Source organism: Globicephala melas, chromosome 6, assembly GCF_963455315.2.
Source record: "Globicephala melas chromosome 6, mGloMel1.2, whole genome shotgun sequence".
NCBI lineage: Eukaryota > Metazoa > Chordata > Mammalia > Artiodactyla > Delphinidae > Globicephala > Globicephala melas.
The window spans coordinates 30,056,476-30,076,362 of NC_083319.1; the positions used below are offsets into that span (position 1 = coordinate 30,056,476).

At 35.4% G+C, this 19,887-nt stretch overlaps 1 pseudogene; it reads left to right on the forward strand.

Moving 5' to 3' along the window:
* The window catches only part of LOC115867793 (protein zyg-11 homolog A-like), a 46,912-nt pseudogene extending 29,696 nt beyond the window's left edge, over nt 1-17,216 (forward strand).
* The last annotated feature ends 2,671 nt before the right edge of the window (nt 17,217-19,887 follow it).

A 19,887-nucleotide genomic window follows, 5' to 3' on the forward strand; every position in this document is an offset into this window, starting at 1 on the left:
ACAGACTTTGTTAGAAAAGCAGTTAGATGATGGCATCGTATCAATGTTAAATATCTTGATTTTGATAATTATATTGTGGTGGTGTAATAGAGTCCTCATTCTTAGGAAATACATACTGAAGTACTAAGGAATAAGAGAGCACCATGTACCTGACATACTCAAATTGTTTAGGAAAAAAAGAAAAAATATATATATATAAAATTCACAATCATGTATTGGGAGGGAGACAAAGAAAGAGACAGAAAAGGGGAGAGAAAAAGAGAGAGAGAGACATAGAGTTAGAGGGAGAAAATGATCATGATAAAACAAATGTGGAACATTTTAATTTATGAGTCTGAGCAAAGGATATATGAACTTGTGTACTGTTTTTCCAACTTTCCTCTAAGTCTAAAATTATATCACATAAATGATCATACACACACAGGCATGCACTCACACATACTGATTTATTCTTGGTACCTGATTCTTATCTGTATAATGAAGATATCAGTGTCTTACTTTCTAGAGTTCTATACAAATTGATACAGTAATCTGTCTAAGCACATGTATAGAAATAGGAAATGTTTTACATTGTTATTTTACAATTAAACAAGGATCGAATATTTAAGTAACTTGCTGGAGAGGAGAGCATACTGCCAGAAATTAGTATGCTATATGTCAGAACACATATCTTTTGATCCCAAAACTAGTAACATTATTTTAAAATTTAATTTGAAATCAGTATAACTGTAGAGAAAAATAATGATATGACTATCTGAAAAGCTTAATTTAATTATTTTGTAACTTTCTTGCACATTTTATTTGATTTCTACCTGTTTGTGTAATTCCAAATAGAATTAGTAAATGATAATGATAGTAAATGATAACTTAGATTTCTAAATATTTTAAGCACATATTAGTTTACTGGAGTTCATTTCTAATCAATTTATTGAAGGTGCTGCTAGCATTATTTTATACTTTGCTTCAATTAATGGTTTTCATAAGAAAAAGAAACAAAAGAAAACAAAAATGAGAATCAGATAAAATTGAGCAACATAATCTAAAATTCTATGGAATATGTCATCATGATTCCAAAAGAAAAGTTTAATGAAGATAAGTATTGCAGGTAGAATTGTCTATCATATATTTTGTAGGATAATTTTGTCCTAACTATAAAAATTCACTGCTGTAATTCACTAACATTCCATTAGCCTTTGAAGGAAAAAATATTTGAATCAGAGAAAAGTGATGAATATTAAATTTGTCAGTTTGGGGCCAAAAAAGAAACAAATGAAGGAAAACAAGGTCAGCCAAGTTGTTGTAATTTACAGGTTTGATATAATTGAGACTTGAATATTCCTTACGTTGCTTATTAGTTATTTATAAAAGTGAATTATCCATTGTATGTCTCACAATCAATATAGAATATAAATGAAATAGATTATATCTCAGGAAATAAGGGAATATAGTTGTCCATGTCGGCATGAATGGAAAACCTGCTATATTCATACTTGGTCTTTCACATAAGATGGCGAAAACAATCCTGCTAAAAACAAGAATTTTTGATTTATAAAATATAAAACAAAAAAGGTCTATTTAAAACATTAGAAAGCTGCTTAAATGAGAAATCGGCAAAGGTTTTGGAGAAGTGAGAACATCAAAAAACTGAGCTGAAGTTGTGCAGCTGCTTTACTTGTGGGGACATTTTTCAATTTTGGACAGAGGCAAACAAAATGATGTCTGGAATGAAAATTTAAGCTCTTCCTGACAAATATTTACAGTTCAAGGAAGTAGGGAAGGTTCATAGTGAACACAGTCTTCAAAGATTGCCAAGGGCTATGTCTCTGGAACAGAGGTGACCCTGAGGTGAATAGAACCTTTCCAAAATTGAAACCCAGACTTAAGCTAACTTTGGTCTAATTAAGGTGATTCAGTGCCACTTTATCAATTTGGAGCAGGAAATAATGAATCATTTCTGAGAAAAGAATATAACATCCAGATACTCCATAACATTATGTATATAATGATACTTAATTCAAATAAATGCTAGGTATTACAAAGAAACAATACCATATGAATGAAAAGTGGAAGAAAATTAGAAAGAAAAGAGACTTATAGGTGATCTATATATTGGAGTTAGTAGACAAGATTCTTAAACAACCATGATGCATATATTCAAAATATGCAATAATGGAGGACATAGATAATAATATGGAAAGTTTTAACAAAACTTGATTCTATAAAAAGAGATCAAGGAGAAGCACTTAAGGAATAGCAGAGTAAGGATCTCTTAAAATTGTCTCCTCCATAAAGGCAACGAGAATACTGGTAAAAAGAAATGAAAATGAGAATTGACATTTTCAGAACTCTTGAAATTAAGGTTTGCAACAATGGTAGCATTTATTTTTTAAAAATTGCTGAATCCGGGTAAGAACAGTCAACTTTGTGGTGTTTTAACTTGTCCTATTACCACCCCAGTCCTGCTGTAGCGTTAAAAATTACTTCACAACCATAGTTATTGTGAAAAAGAACAGCCTACCCACTGGAGGGGCAGGCAGTATATGTTCACAACAGTCCCCCCCGCCACCCGCATAATGGTTACTCTTGACCTGTGGGGCAGATCTCTGGAAATGCTCCATTCACAGGGATTGTCTTTATTCGATCTGACTCAGCTCTATGCAAACAACCTGTTGTTTGCAGAAAACAATCAATGATTATTGTTTAATGTTGAATCTGCCTGAGTCAGCAATAACAGTAGAGGCTTACTAAAGCACTTAAAAGGAAAAGCTGTGGCATAAAATGCCCGTAGCAAGCTTTGTAAAGCTCCCATATATTCCTGAGAATGTAGAACGAAGCACACATTTGCTGGACTGTGTGTATGCTCAGGAAAAGTGTGACTTTTAACCCAATTAAAAATGGGTTAAAAATGGACAAAAGATTTGAAAACACAAACATTAAAAGATGCAAAGCATCCACACGTCATTAGGGAATTGCAAATTTAAAAAACAGATAACTACACACCCATTAGGGTGTCTGAAACCCATAGCACTGATAGCATCAAATGCTGGGGAAGATTAAAGCAACAAGAATTCTAATTCATTGCTAGTGGGAAGGAAAAATCGTACAGTCATTCTGGAAGGCAGTTTAGCAGTTTCTTACAAAACTAAGCTCACTCTTACCATACACCAACTGTGCTCACTGTTTACCCAAATGAATTGAAAACATACACACAAACACCTGCACCCAAAGGTTTATAGGAGTTTAATTCTCAGAAATTAGAAGCAACCAAGACATCCTTTGGTAGGTGAATGGATAAACAAATTGTGGTACATCCATACAATGGAATATTATTGAAAGATAAAAGAAATAAGATATCAAGCCATGAAAATACATGGAGGAAGCTTAAGTGCATATTGCAATGTGAAAGAAGCCAGTCTGAAAAGGCCACACACTGTATTTTAGGTATACTACACTCCATAAAAGGCAAATTATAGAGCTCATTAAGAGCAGTGGTTGCTGTGGGTTGTCTGGGAATAGGTGGAGCACAGGGGATTTTAGGGCAGTGAAACTCTTCTATATGATATTATAATGGTAGGTACATATGTATTAGCCATGTTTTTTAGTTTCTCTATCTGATATTTTGACATCAGGGGACTCTCTTGACCAGAGAGGACCTGCTCTTCCCAGGGTTAGTGGATTCCTAGGGTTAGCAAGGGACTGTCTTGGGAACCTCCTTCATTTATGCAAAATAATCAATCCAGAGCCCATACCCTCACCTGCCTTCTTGCTTATATGGGCACTTAGATTTGTGACACTAATTCCTTCTGCTAATATTCCCAAGGTCAGGCATCTAAAAATATAGACAATAGCAAGTTTGGAGAGGATGTGTGGATTTTAAACAATTATACATTGCTGATGGGATTATAAAATGGTACAACCACTTTGGAAAAGGTTGGCAGTTCTTCAAAATGTTAAAAATAGAGTTACCATACTACCTAGTAATCACACTCCTAGCTATACAGCCAGGAATATTGAAAATATATGCCTATTAAAAAACTTGTACATGAATATTTATAACAGCATTGTTTATAATAGCCAAAAATGGAAATATACCAAATGTCCATCAACTGATAAATGAATAAACATAATATGGTATATCTAAACAGTAAAGTATTATTCAATATAGACATGAATTGCTGGTATATGTTACAACATGAATTAACCTTTAGAGATTATATACAATGAATTGTACATTTTAAAAGAGTACATTTATGGTATGTTACTTATAGCTCAAAAAAATCTGTTATTAAAAAAAAGAGGATCAAGTAAAATTTCTAGAACTGAAAAGTTGAATGACCAAAGTTAGATTTACAAGAAATTTATTAAAAGTTTTCCCCTTGAGATCAGGAATTAGATGATATCTGCAATTTCCTCCCACCTTTTTCTTTCAAAATTATAATGAGTTCTTTAAATTAGGCAGAAGAAATAAAAAGCATAAGGATTATAAAGAAATACACCTGTCACTATTGTCACAAAACATGATTGTTTGCATAGGAATCTAAAATAATCTACAGTTAAACGATTAAAATAAGTGCAGATTTCATAAGGCAAAGCAGGGGAAGAATATAGGGGATTCAAAAATAGGAAAGAGAATGGAGAGGAAAATAAGAAAAATAAAGTAAGTTCATTAACTGTTATGTAAAATCAAGGAATAAATATAACATTTTAAGCTAACAGATTACCCAGTAAATGCTTAAGCAAATTTAAAAGACTAGCAAGCAACAAACTATTTGCTAAATTTAATGATGAACAAAAGAAACAAGAAGGGGGGAGAGAGGAGCAGATGTAAAAAGGCAACTTTATTAATAATCATAATAGGGAGCCTAGGCATACTGTCAAAAATTAATATGTGGAGATCTAAAAATATATTTAATATGTTTATATAAGTAACCATGAGAGCAAAGATATAAGTGGTACTAAATTTAGAAGTACAAAGAGTAAAGAAGAGACCACAAAATTCAGCTGTTTAATTTACATATATTATTTTAAGTTTGCTTTTTATACACATGTATGTATAGAAAATAGAAAAATAATATGGCAGAATTTAGAAAAACTTATAAGTCATGTCATGTGATGTAAGTTCGTTTAACACATCAAACAAAACAAAATAATTTTTGCATTAACTTACAAAGTAAAATTTAACTGTATGCTGAATATGGGACACATCTGAAACAAAATAATGTGCATAAAAGTATGAGAAAGGATATATTAGGCGAATGTGAATTAAAAGGAAAGAGAGGGTATTATATTGATATTATGGAAGGTAGAATTGGACCCACAATAAGCATTTTTAAAAGTTCAAAAAGGACATTTTATATTAATGAGGTCCCTAATTAATCATGAAGTTATAATTATTAACAAATATAAAGCAAATACCAGCAGTGAACTGACAAGGCAGAAACTACAAGACATAAAAACTACAGAAGATATACTCTAAAACCATTCATCACTGAAAGAAACTCAGGTTCCTTGAGACACTAGTTGATTCTAGGTCTGGGAACAGAAATGGTCAAGTCTGGGATATATTCTCAGATGAGCAAACAAATTTTCAAAAACTAACAGAGTTGGTTCAAATGGATACAGCAGTCCCTTAATGAAGCCCTCACCATCGTTGAAGAACATTTGGAAAAATGAGAGATTAAAAATAGAAATAGTTATAATGGATCAACACACATAGAATATTGAGTTAAAATTAGTGACTCTATATGATACTTTAAAAAAACAAGAAAAATGGTATGTCACTATTTAAGGTGCTTATTAAAAGAACTCCTTAATTTGAAAAAATAAGTAAAATAGAAACCATTAAGCATTTATCCAGCCTTTCCAGTAGAAAATCTTTTGCAGTGTAACTGGATTCTTATGTCAAAGAAGCATCAAACTTCCTGTTGTGCTTTTATGTGTAATGATATGTGTAATGATTCCACACCCTTGGGGTATTTGGATCAAAGAGCACATAGTTATGAATTCTAGCTTAATTGTAAACTTGGGAAAACTCACTTAACAATTCATTCCCACAATCAGAGACTTCCCAGTTTTAACACTTTTCCTTTGTTCGGCAATTTTGTGTCAACTATTGTCCTTTCTTTCTTTAAGGGGAAAAAATTACAAAACGCTGGGGTGTCATAGACACCCAAAAGCTAACACCTTATCCAATTAACTGGCTTATTATTCTTCTATCTTATTGCTAAAGGTAATATGTTAGCAGGAAAATTCAACAATAAACATTTAAAGTATAACTAAATTTGGGAAGTTGAGAAATACTCTATCAGGATGTAAATGACAAAAGAAAATGCACTGGTACTTCTACTCTGAAGTTATTTTATTTTCACTAATATGAAAACAATAATCAAGACTATATTAATTTAAAAGTATTATGAATTCTCTTTTCACTCATGTCAATCGTTGATATTTTCCCAAATCACTGTTCACCTTAACTATTAGAAAAATAGCTCTATTTTTTAAAATTTTTATTGAAATATAGTTGATTTCAAAGTGATTCAGTTATACATATGTATATGTATATACTCCTTTTTTACATTCTTTTCCATTATAGGTTATTTCAAGATATTGAGTATAGTTCCCTTGGGGATTAAAATATACACTCTACTATATATAAAATAGATAACTGACAAGGACCTACTGAATAGCTTAATTTTTAAAAGCAGTGCACAATGGCTTGCAATCCTTCCCAGGTAAAATCTGACTGAAATGGGCTTAAGATAAAGAAGGTATATTAGAATAATGTTCGCCACATACAGTGCTTCACTGTAATCATCAACTAGGAGAATCAATTTAATGGAAAGGAAAACACTTAGCCAAATTAAAAAGTAGTGAATATCAATCTAGTAAAAATAAGAAAGGCAAATCCATAGTGACAAAAGTTCAGTCAATCACCAGGCTTCCAATAACTAATTTAGGACCAAGTCAGTGTGCAGAGGAGTTGAATGAACCTTGAAGTAAGTCAGCATAGAATTGAGTAAAACTTGGAAAAACAGTGTTGAAATTAGCACACATGCTGGGGACATCAGTGGAGATTTCTAAGTTCTATGTGAAAAAGTTGTCGAGAGAAGATGGAAAACTGGATCTGAATGCATGGAAACTGAGATAAACCTCAACTTCCAAAATAATTCTGGCCTACCATCAGTTGACACATAACCTCCGCAGGCAAAAACTTGAATTTGGGTTGAAAACTTCAACCAGAATTACCATAAAATAAAATTCTTCCTTAAAAAAAATCAGTCATTTGCCTTCAAACTTCAGTTTTCTCCCATTAGGCCTCATAATATGACTGATTGTCAGTTGCCAAACTGAACTTGTAAAGGGAAATGAAAGTTGATCGTGTCAGGTATAAAACCACTATTTGGATAATATTCACATGTGAATCGTTAGTGACAATCTTCACCCTTGGCAAAACTGATTTAAGCAGCCTTTCTGTTCCATCTGGCGACACAAGTTCCAACTAACTTCTTTAGACTTCACCCCAACAGCCGCTTCTCTCATCCTGAACATTTCATATACTTCTGAGTATACCATATTGTTTGATTAGTTAGGGCTCCCTTCATTATCAGGGATTAAAAACAAGCTTGAACTAGCTTAGGCCAAAAAGGAAATAAGAGCATATTGAAGGATGGTCAGGGTTGATGTAAGGAGTCTGGGATAATTGGATATAATTGTTTTAATCCTGTTGGGACTGGTCTGTTTCCTGTAGTGTTGGCTTCTTTCTACAAGTCCACTTCCTTCTTGCATCTGTTTTGTTTTCTTCAACTGTGAGGCTAGAAATTTGGGGTTCCAGTGTGTATTTCTGCGCTCCCACATTCTCAACCTCATCTCCAGTGTGAAAGAGCTGTAAGGGAGGAAAACTTCTCCTTCTCTTCTAGATTCTTTGCCTGACCTGATTATTAAATTGACAAAATACAGATTAACAACAGAAAATAAAAACTTTCATTGTGTACATATGGGAATGCCAAAGTTGTGAGGCTCTCTGGCAGTCAGGAAATTGAAGCTTATATGTCATCCTGAGCTAAGGAGAAGGGAGTAGGGGTCTGCGACTTCAAAGGGGAAGAAAATAATTCACAGGAATATGGGAAGAGCAAATGTTTGGTAAACAAATGTTTGCCGTGGGCTTTCCTGGTGGCGCAGTGGTTGAGAATCTGCCTGCCAATGCAGAGGACACGGGTCCGAGCCCTGGTCTGGGAAGATCCCACATTCCACGGAGCAACTAGGCCCGTGAGCCACAACTACTGAGCCTGCGTGTCTGGAGCCTGTGCTCCGCAACAAGAGAGGCCGCGACAGTAAGAGGCTCGCGCACCGCGATGAAGAGTAGCCCCCGCTCGCCGCAACTAGAGAAAGCCCTTGCACAGAAACGAAGACCCAACACACCCCAAAATAAATAAATAAATAAATAAATAAATTTATTTTTTAAAAGAAAAAGAAAGAAAATGTTTGTCGTGCTCTGCAGATAAGTCTTTCTGATGTAAAAAAAAAAAAAAAGTCATCTTTTGTAATAACTCTCCTCCTGATACAGGCTCTCTATCTAGAATCTTTTAGGCAGTTGAGGGGGAGGCAAAAAGCTCTTCTTGAGTCTGTTGGGCCTTGATTGTCAGTTCCATATAAGCCATATGCCAAAGTGGCACATTTTGGTGTGGCCTGTCCTGAATCCCATCAGAATCTCTCTTCTCATCATTCTAGCAAAATATCCCAGAGAAGAACTTTGATTTGAACTACCTTTGTGTGAAGGAATGACTCAGAGACAAAAGAATTGAGGAACGAGAACTCTGTTTACCAGAAATGCAAGGGTGTCAGACTTAGAAGGACTGAATAATTAAATAGAAAATGCAAAAGACATTTAAAGGGAAAAACACAGTATTACCAGTTAGTCTATTCAGATTTGAAAAAAATTTTTTTCTCATGATTATCATATTTATAAAGGTATCAGCTTTGAAAAAGTCAATGATAAAATCGTTTTCCTTAGAGAATCAATAATTTGTAGGAAAATCTAAGGAATTAGTCTGGGGACAAAAGCAAAAACCCTGTTATTTTTGGTTTATCTCAGGGTACAAAGTGCTCACCACTCACTTCCCACCAAAGGACTTGCTATTCACACTTGGCTAATGTTGGCAGGGATATGTGTTAGTTTTGTTCCCATAGTTCATACTTATCAAGTGGTTATCCCTAAAACATGTCCATTCCATAAGTTTGTTTTGTGATTTTATAAGCCAGTATCATTAATTTTATGCTTTATTTGACCAGTTTCATTTGCATAGATGTAACAAGAGGTGTTAATTCACAGAAATCTCCTTACTTTGATTAACATAACTAGAGCCATACATTTAAATAACAAAAATTCAACTGAGCAAATTTTAGAGATAAAATTGGCTTTATTAAACAATTTATGAATTGGGCAAAATCCCATGTAACAATAGAAAAGAACTCAGCTCTGTCAAGCTACAGAAAAGGAAAGTTTTCAAAGGCAGAGAAGGAGAGGAAAAAAAGGAAATTATTAGCAAGGAATGCATTGTTTTAGGCAAGGTCACCTTCCTAAGGGGAATGAAAAGGGTCTATCAGCAGATTTCCTCCATGCTGACCAGGAAATTCCAGGTTGGATGGTTAAAGGTCATATTCCTTGTGGGGGTGGGTGTTGAAATTGCAATTAGGTTAAGTATTAACTCTTGGTCTTCTGACCTGGGGTTTAGTACAAGTGACTCCTTTTTGGGCCTGCTGTCTCCTTTTTTAACACATATATTGTTATGGCTTAGAAGTTATTCCTGTACAGAGGCCTCACAGTTTCCCTAAGCTTATAACTCCATTGTAACTTCAGAAATATTTTCTTTTTATTGTTATTAGTTATTTACTGAGGTCAGGAACAAAGAACCATTCCATGTACCTCAGCTGGGCTATATACCATAGTATCTGTAATCTAAGGAACTCTAGAATAACTTATAGATAGATTTCTGTCTCATCATATGCTATCCTTTTACGGTGCTAGACCAGTCATATTGTGGATTAATTTGGGGAGGGGCTTTATGTTTTTCAATAGTTTGTCAGCATTTGGACTCATCCTTACTTCTTGACTTATTTTTTGTTTCCCAGGACATTTCTTCTTTTCCTTTTTTTCTTTTTCTTTTTTTAACATCTTTATTGTAGTATAATTGCTTTACAATGGTGTGTTAGTTTCTGCTTTATAACAAAGTGAATCAGCTATACGTATACATATATCCCCATATCTCTTCCCTCTTGCGTCTCCTCCCACCCTCCCTATCCCACCCCTCTAGGTAGTCACAAAGCACCGAGCTGATCTCCCTGTGCTATGGGGCTGCTTCCCACTAGCTATCTGTTTTACATTTGGTAGTGTATATATGTCCATGCCACTCTCTCACTTTGTCACAGCTTACCCTTCCCCCTCCCCATATCCTCAAGTCCATTCTCTAGTAAATCTGTGTCTTTATTCCTATCCTGCCCCTAGGTTCTTAATAACCTTATTTTGTTTTAGATTCCATATATATGTGTTAGCATACAGTGTTTGTTTTTCTCTTTCTGACTTCACTCTGTATTACAGACTCTAGGTCCATCCACCTCACTACAAATAACTCAATTTTGTTTCTTTCTATGGCTGAGTAATATTCCATTGTATATATGTGCCACATCTTCTTTATCCATTCATCTGTTGATGGACACTTAGGTTGCTTCCATGTCCTGGCTATTGTAAATAGAGCTGCAGTGAACATTTTGGTACATGACTCTTTGAATTATGGTTTTCTCAGGGTATATGCCCAGTAGTGGAATTGCTGGGTCGTATGTAGTTCTATTTTTAGGTTTTTAAGGAACGTCCATACTGTTCTCCGTAGTGGCTGTATCAATTTACATTCCCACCAGCAGTGCAAGAGTGTTCCCTTTTCTCCACACCCTCTCCAGCATTTACTGTTTCTAGATTTTTTGATGATGGCCATTCTGACCGGTGTGAGCTGATATCTCATTGTAGTTTTGATTTGCATTTCTCTAATGATTAATGGTGTTGAGCATTCTTTCATGTGTTTGTTGGCAATCTATATCTTCTTTGGAGAAATGTCTATTTAGGTTATGTGTTTCTTAATTAGCCTTCATAAAGTGTTTACATTTTGTTTTACACCTCATGTACTCACTATTTTAAGGAATTGAGCTTGCGTATATTTACCAAGTCCATTGTTTTCTTTTTTAACTTATTCTTTACTGAACTATAGTTGAATTACAATGTTGTGTTAATTACTGTTGTACAGCAGAGTGACTCAGTTATATACATATATACATTCTTTTTCACATTCTTTTCCATTATGGTTTGTCACAGGATATTGAGTATAGTTCCCTGTGCTATACAATAGGACCTTGCTGTTTATCCATTCTATATATACCAATTTGCATCTGCTAATCCCACACACCCAGTCCATGCCTCCTCCAACTCCTCCCTCTTAGCAACCACCAGTCTCTTTGCTCTGTCCCTGATTCTATTTCTATTTCATAGATAGGTTCATTTGTGTCATATTTTAGATTCTACATTTAAGTGATAGCATATGATATTTGACTTTCTCTTTCTGACTTCACTTAGTATGATAATCCCTATTTGCTTCCATGTTGCTGAAAATGGCATTATTTCATTCCTTTTTAGGACTGAGTAGTATTCCATTGTATATATGTACCACATCTTTATCCATTCATCTGTTGATGGACATTTAGGTTGTTTCCATGTCTTGGCTATTGTGAATAGTGCTGCCATAAACACAGGGGTGCATGTATCTTTTTGAATTATAGTTTTGTCTGGGTATATGCCCAAGAGTGGGATTGCTGGATCATATGGTAATTCTGTTTTTAGTTTTCTGAGGACCCTCCATACTGTTTTCCACAGTGGCTGCACCAATTTTATTCCCACCAACAGTGTAGGAGGGTTCCCTTTTCTCCACACCCTCTCCAGCATTGGTTATTTGTAGACTTTTTAATGATGGCCATTCTGCAAGTCCATTGTTTTCTAATTCATTAATGACTTTGTTGTAAATTAGTCTCATATTTCCTGTGGGTTTATTTGTTTTATTTTCAAGCATCTTGAGTAGGACTTTATTTTTATTTACTCCCATAATAAATTAAAGGAAGTATATCTTCCAGTGGTGAAATATTTCCTGAATTCCGTAAGTTTTAATTTATGCATTCTCATTGCCATTTATTTCTGAATACTTGAGAGTTCAACTTTTACTATCTTTTCTTCCTTGATAATGATTGAGATTGTTTCACAGTTTCCTAGAATTTTAATCTGGGCAGGGAGAGATCTATCCCATTTGTTCTTAAGTTCTAGATTTAACAAATTTCATCAGAAAATAATTAACCTAATTTTAAATACTTGTGGAGACAGTAAGTTGAAACTTAACCTACACTCTGTATGCATTGTATATAAAAACATTTTACATGTGGGATCTACAGTAGTCAAAGTCATAGACACAGAGAGTAGCATGGATGTTACCAAGGGCTAGGGCCATGGGGAAATGGGGGAATGTTGGTCTAAGGATACAAAGTTTTAGTTATACAAGATGAATAAGTTGTGGAGATCTAATGTAGTATGCTGTAGGGGAGGAAAAATAATTTCCCATCTATCCTTCTAGGTTCTTGGCTAAGACACCCCTGTAACAAAAGAGAGAGTAACAGGAGAAAAGCATTTAATTTAATTTCATACACATGGGAATCCCAAAGATACCAAGCTCTCTGACTGATGTCAGAGTGTTAAGATTTATATGCCATCCTGAGCCAAGGAGAAGCAGGGAGGGGTCTGGAACTTCAAAGGGGACTAAGACAATTCACAGGAAGATGGGAAGAGCATATGTTTGGTAAACATATGTCTGCCTGTTTGCTGTGCTATGTGGCTAAGTCCTTCTGATGCAAAAATAAAGTTATGTTTGCTAATATCTCTCTTCCTGGTACAGGTGCCTTATCTAAATTCTTTTAGGCAGTTAAGGGGTAGCTAAAAAGCTCTTCTTGAGTCTGTTGGGCCTTGATTGTCTTCAATTTGAAATAATCCATAATTCATATGCCAAAATGACACATTCTGAGACACCCTGCCCTGAACCCCATCAATATATATGCCTAGTACATTATATACATATTACATAGTATATATAGTATATAGTATAATATAATGTAATATATATGCATAATGCATATATATATACACATATGCAGTATGTATGGTGACTATAATTAACAATACTGTATACTTGAAATTCAAAATTTGCTAAGATGATAGCTCTTAAGCATACTCATGACAAAAAAAGAAACGAAAGTGGTAACTATGCAAGGTAATAGATATATTTATTAGCTTAATTGTGGTAATTATTTCACAATATTTACATGCATCAAAACATCAAGCTGTATATTTTAAATGTATGTAAATCTTATTTGTCAGTTATGCCTCAATGAAGCTGGCAAAACAGAAATCATCCTGTGTTAAGGTAATTTTAGTATATATAATTTAATATAGAATCCATATATTTGTGCTCATAAAGTATATGTATGTACATATATATCATGTTATATTCAACTTTCTTCATTTGTACATCTAAAGGTCATCATCGCTTGTGCATCTAATAGACTTATCAGATTTACAGGTGTACAAAAGAAAATTATAAATCACACTCTCCGTTTCTTCAAGACTACTTCTTTCTCCAATTTTTCTTGTATACATGAATGCTAAGACTTTTCACCTAGTTTGTCAGGCCAAATCACCTAGTAGTTAATTTATTCATTTGTTTCTTCCACTATTACCCTATTTAATTCATTAAGAAGTCTTATTCATTCTATCTCAAATATAAATATGTACTGAGTCTATTTCTCTCCATATCTCCTGTTACCTCCCTGGTTAAAACTATACTAATATTCACTAAGCTTATAACTGTAGCTTTCTAATTGGTTCCCCTCCCATTAATTCTCAGCATAGCAAACAGAATAGCCTTAAAAAAAAAAAAATTAGCAGCCCTACATTTTCCACCCTCTGCCAGTTACCATCCTCATTCCATATGCTTAAATTTATCCAGTTGCTTTTCATTGTTCCTTGAATAATATCCAAACATGTTGTTGTGGTCTATATAATATAGCTAATATCTATCTCTTAAAACTTCACTCTTCACTGTCCTCCTTAATACTGTGCTACAGCCACTCTGTCTGGCTTTTTGTTCTGTACAAAGCATGGTTTATTTCTACCATTGGGCTTTTACACATTTTTTCCCTGTGTCTGGAATTCTTCCCCACACAACCCCGGAATTTTATGTACCTAGCTGTATCTCATTATGGTTTGATAAAACAGTCCATCCTCAGAGAGGACTTCCCTGACCACTCTTTTTAGGTGAATTTCTCATTCACTCTCTGAATGTATAATCCCCAATTAATTGATTCCTTTTATGTTATGTTCACTTTCTAAGTTACCTTACTAGAACTTAATACCATGAAGAAGAGGAACATTGTAGTCCTTGTTCACTACTCTATCCTCAGTACTTTGTGTGAAACATAAGGTAAAACAATAACTATTTGTTGAATGACTGCTATCTCTTCACACCAAATGATACCCTTCACTTCTCAGAAAACTGTGTCCCTGCTCACAAGAAGAGAGCTTGATCCCTTGATCCTTTCAACAGAAAATGCCCTCAATAGTTGGTCTGCTAGCTTTAGGATGCCCTAGGTTTCTGCTGGATGATCATCAATGTTTGCCATTTCCCAGGCTTGTAAGCATAATTAAGTGAGGAATGAAATACTCTAACCCAATTCAAAGCAATAACCTAAGATCTCAATTGTGGTCTTTAAAATACTATTCTTACTGGTAGATGGTTTTTGGTGTGATTGATCCTACATGAAATGATATAATTTTCTAAAGTGATATATTTTTCTTCCTTTTAGATAAAAACCCTCTCCCATACTTCTAATCAATAGGTCCCTTGTATTGTGCCTTAGGGCATTTAGTTTCTCTTCTATTCATTTAGTGGAATGGAAAGTATACAACAGTTTTTAACATCTGCCTTCTTAGGGACTCTGAAAGACTTCAGTTAATTAGTTCAATTAAGTGATCTATTTTTGCTGCTGGAGAGTGGCTCTGAGGGCTAAGAATGAGAACAGACAATTCCTTAATTCCACTTAATTATAACATTTATTTCTCACATTTTCCTTTATAACAGCATAATGTTAGATTTTGCTTTTGGATCCAATCAAAGCTTATTATCTCCATCTTGCTGTAATAAAGTTATTATACCTTTCTGTATTATATGCTTCCTTGATATTTCCTTCTCTAGTTCTTGTTTTGTAAGCATTTTTGAAAAGTATTTTTTGCCATTTTTATTCTTCTTCAATGATTTTGAAATTACATATTCTTATTTCAATTCTGATCCCTCAAAAAATTGTGTGACATAATAAATGAATTTTTTTAAGGTACTAAGTAATGGGATAATTTTTGGGGGGGTAACATGTTACCTATATATAAAAACACAGATGCACTGTCTTTGATACTGTGCATCAATTTGTACCAAAAATAAAAATCATCCCAGTGAAAAAGAAAAATACTACCCCTCTGAACATAAATATACTACCTAGAATTTTTGCTGATATAATCAGAGATTTTTTTCATCCAAATTATTATTCTTACATATTAATGTGTTTTCTTTCAGTTATTTGAAGTAACATCTGAATGCTTTTATAGCCATGTTAAGGATTATTATTGAGAAAATTTTATTATTTTTTATCATCTCTACTTGTTTTATGATATTCCTTTTATTTTGATTATTTTCTTGATTTGAAGCATTGCCTTGGAGCCATTAATTATTTGATCAAAATCTCTTCTCTTTAAACTCTGTGGTTGTTAATCCATTGCCTTACCATATTTTAAATATCCTGCCCCCTTCCCCAGTGGTGATAATTTTAGGATTTATCTGATATACTTTAATGTCTAAAATTTCATTGGAATATGTCTTTGTTGTAGTTTCTTATTTTTTTAATTATTCATTAATTATTTCCATAGGAAGTTTTGAAATTTACTTTAGATCAAGAAAATTGTATCCTATCATTTCAATTTGGTAGATATTAAAACATTCCCAATAGGAGTGCAGTGTGCCCTATTCATAGAGTAGGCCCATATTACATCTCACAGGAATCCAGGTCCAGCTTGACACCTTCTCCCTTCTTGGGCATCATGGTTTACTGGTTCACTTCTTGCACCACAGCTGCTGGAACAATACCATTGTCCCTCTCTACTTTCAAAAGGATGCCCTGGGCTGCTACATGGTGCAAGAGGAGGCATCTCCTTACTCTGGCTAATGTCTGCCTGAAAGATCTGATTGTTACCTTGGAGAGATTGTGTTCTGAAAGATGTGGTGGAATACAAAGTCTTTCGAAGCTATGGAGTTTCCCTCAGGGAGTAACCAGTTAATTCCTTGGTGTGATGCCTTGACAGGGATCCATGCCAGTGTTCCATTAGACTGGTATGATGCTGCCAAGTTTGTTACGAGATGGCTCTGAAGGCATGCACATAGTGGCAGTGAGCTTCCAACTCTTTTCTAGCCGTGCAACGCTCATCTCAGCAAACTTCACAACCTAAAGGAAAGCTCTTCATGGCAATCAAGGATCTTCTAGCAGTAGGAAAACAAAAGAATCCTGAGAATTCACATGATGTCGCTCTCTTGTTTACTTCGAAAGCACTTTGGAATCTTGAAGATGAATCTCTAGCTGCCTGCAAGCAATTTATTGAAAACTGAGGACTGGCACTCTTCACTCAAGGCTTGGAGAACAACATAGCTGAAGTCAGAGAACTCTCTTCCAAGCTAGTGACTGAAGATGTAGTGAAGCATATCAGCAGTTTGCTTCACAGCAAAGAAGTGGGAGTCAGTTGTTTTGCTGCAGGCCTCATATACCATCTGATATCTGATTAACAGCCTTGAATATTCCATGATCTTCATAGGAGTGCTCTTTTCCAGGATCTGCATGGAAACATCCAGAAATGGCCAAGTTCAAGGTGTCATATGACAGCATTTGTGACCTACAGATACTTCTTGGTACTGATGCTGAAAACTCAGCTTCTGTGCACCAGTGCCAAATTGAATCTCAGAGACAGATTTTTGTGTGAAATAGAAAAGAATAGTTTTATTGCTTTGCCGGGCAAAGGGGGACACAGTTGGCTCGTGCCCTAGAAACTGTGTCCCAACCAGGGGGGATTTGGTGAGGAGGTTTATAGCAATGGTTCAAGGGCGGGGTTGCTGATAAGGATCAGGGTATGTGTAGAGCCTGCATTGCTTTAATCTGGCCACAGGTGGTCTCCTGATGAGCTTCTATGGTGCTCAAGGTTATCAAACTGTGAACTTCTCTCTGGAATGAAGAATGCTTCATCAAGTAGTGACATCTCCCAGTTGTTGGGAGTTTGAGTTCTGCAGAAGAGCTCAAAGATATTTTCATGTGTACTCGAGTCAGAACCAGGATCCTGCCCCAAGGCTGCGCTATTGTTTCTTGACTGCTCCTCCCTTGTCTCTGTATCCCCTCCCTTCCCTGACTAGCAACCATTTGAACCTACCCTTTGGAACTCAGGCAAGGTCATGGAAGCTGAAGCCTAGTCCCAAGAAATGGGGACTACAGAAAGGCTTCCACGCCCAGGAGCCCCACAGGGTCCTGCTCAGTTTCAGTACTACTCTGGTCACTGTGGGCTATGTATCGTGTCTGCTGTAAAAACCCCAGCAAATACTGCAGCTATTGTGTGGCATCTGGGAGCACAGTGAGGCAAACCCCAAAGCGCAGGGGATCGCAGCCTTCATTCTAGATGACTTCAGAATTTACTTCAGCAATTTTCAGAAATACCCCTCTGTGTTGAATGATCTTATTAACCTAAGGGACTCCGCAGATATATAACATAGGTAATACATATAGAGACAGCTTTAACAAAATATATAATGTATAAATATTACACACAGATATGTGTATGTGGTGTATATATATAATATTTTTTACTTCATAATTTTGGTTGTAAATGGTGGTACATTTATTTTAAAAATGATTTTATTAGTTATTTGTTGTTGCTTAACAAATTACCCCACAACTTAGAACTTAAAAGCAAAAACATATATTATCCCACATAGTTTCTGAGGGGTCAGAAGCCTGATATGGTATAACTGAGTCAAGTCAGATGATTCTGTCTCAGGATCTCTCAGGAGGTAGCCTTTACCTTGTTCAAGAGGGAGTCAATAATTTCAGCCCACAGTCAAGGTCGTGCACACCAGGACATGGTATCATTGGGAGCCATCTTGGAGGCTGGTTACTACAATTTCACACTTTAAACTCAAACTCAAAGTACAGTAAATCCCTCCTAATTACTGTTTACTAAAAATATTTAATAAATATATTTGGTTTGTCACCAGAAGAAAAAAGAAAACTATAGGCACTGAAGTCTATTAGAAAGTGCCTGGGTGGCAACCTGGGTTCCGCTGCTTCTTCCATTAGTAATTAACTGTGAAACTTTCAAAAAATTACCTGTTTGCGACACAGATTCCTCATCCATTTATCTATTCAACAAATATAAACTAAACACTTATGCATTACTCCAGATGTTGGGATACATTAGTATAAATATTCCTGCTCTTATGGAGATTACCTTCTAGTTGACTTCCAAATCAATATGTAGCTGTAAAAATCAGGTTAGAGATCTGTTTTCATAAAGACAAGTGAAAGTCTAGAAAAAGTTCCAAAGGCCTGGGTTTAAAGCCAGAAAGTAGGACACAGATAATTCCCAAATTGCAAAGTATAGAACTAAAGGCAATCACAAAATCAAAATGTTTGGACTTCATTTACATGGAACAGCATTAGGGAAGAAGCTGAACATAGGGCAACCACCAGAGCAAAGGGGTTCAGGATTTGAAAATAGTAGAGCTTGAAGCAACTCCCCAAGTCTTTACTGAGTAGTCATATGTAATTTTTATTGGGGAATTTAAATTAAGCTCTGTGTGGGAAGGGAGCTGTTAAAGAAGCAATTCTAGCTTGATCAACGTACTAAGACTATGCTCCTGTTAATTGTACAGCAATATATTTCCCAGGATACATGGCAGGAGACACTAAGATAATGCTGTGTAATCACAGGGTTTTAGAAAATGTATCTTCTCACTGAGGCCAACACTTTTCCATATAATATTTCTGTACTGATTAACTAGGGGGGTTCACTAGGAATGAATCTTACTGGACCTCATATAAAGATGGCAATATTATGAAAGTTGAAGCAAATAAGGCAGGAACACTCCCCCAGCGTACAGGGATTTCTAGCATATTTCATGAATTTCTTTCATAGAGTGTTTTGTTACTGAACCAAACTTAGGTCTTCTTGTCCACTGGCAGTAAAGCCAGTCTGCTGACACCAGGTTGTGATGAAGGAAAGAGCAGTGTTTACTGTAAGGGGCCAGGTAAGGTCGGGGCAGCTAATGCTCAAAAAACACAAGCTTCCCAGTGGTTTTCAGGAAAGCAGTTTTAAAGGCAAGGTGAGTGAGGGGAGTTGCAGGGTATGTCATCAGCTGGTGCACAATTCTCTAATTGTTTGATGGTGAGTGTCATAGCTAGCCGTTAACATTATCAGTCCTCAAGCTCCAATAGGCCTGGGGGCTATGTGCTCATGGTCATCAAGCCGTTAACTTCTTCCATTTGGTGGGGGTTTTAGCATCTGTAAAACAACTCAGGAAATGTGTATCAGGTACTGTTATCTAAGTACTGCAGAGAGGAACTAAAGATTCTGTGACCACTATATGGCTGATTTACTGTTTAGATTGTTGCCAGTTCTCCTGGGCCGACTGCTACTTTTGTCACTACGGTGTTCACATGCTTTCAATCATT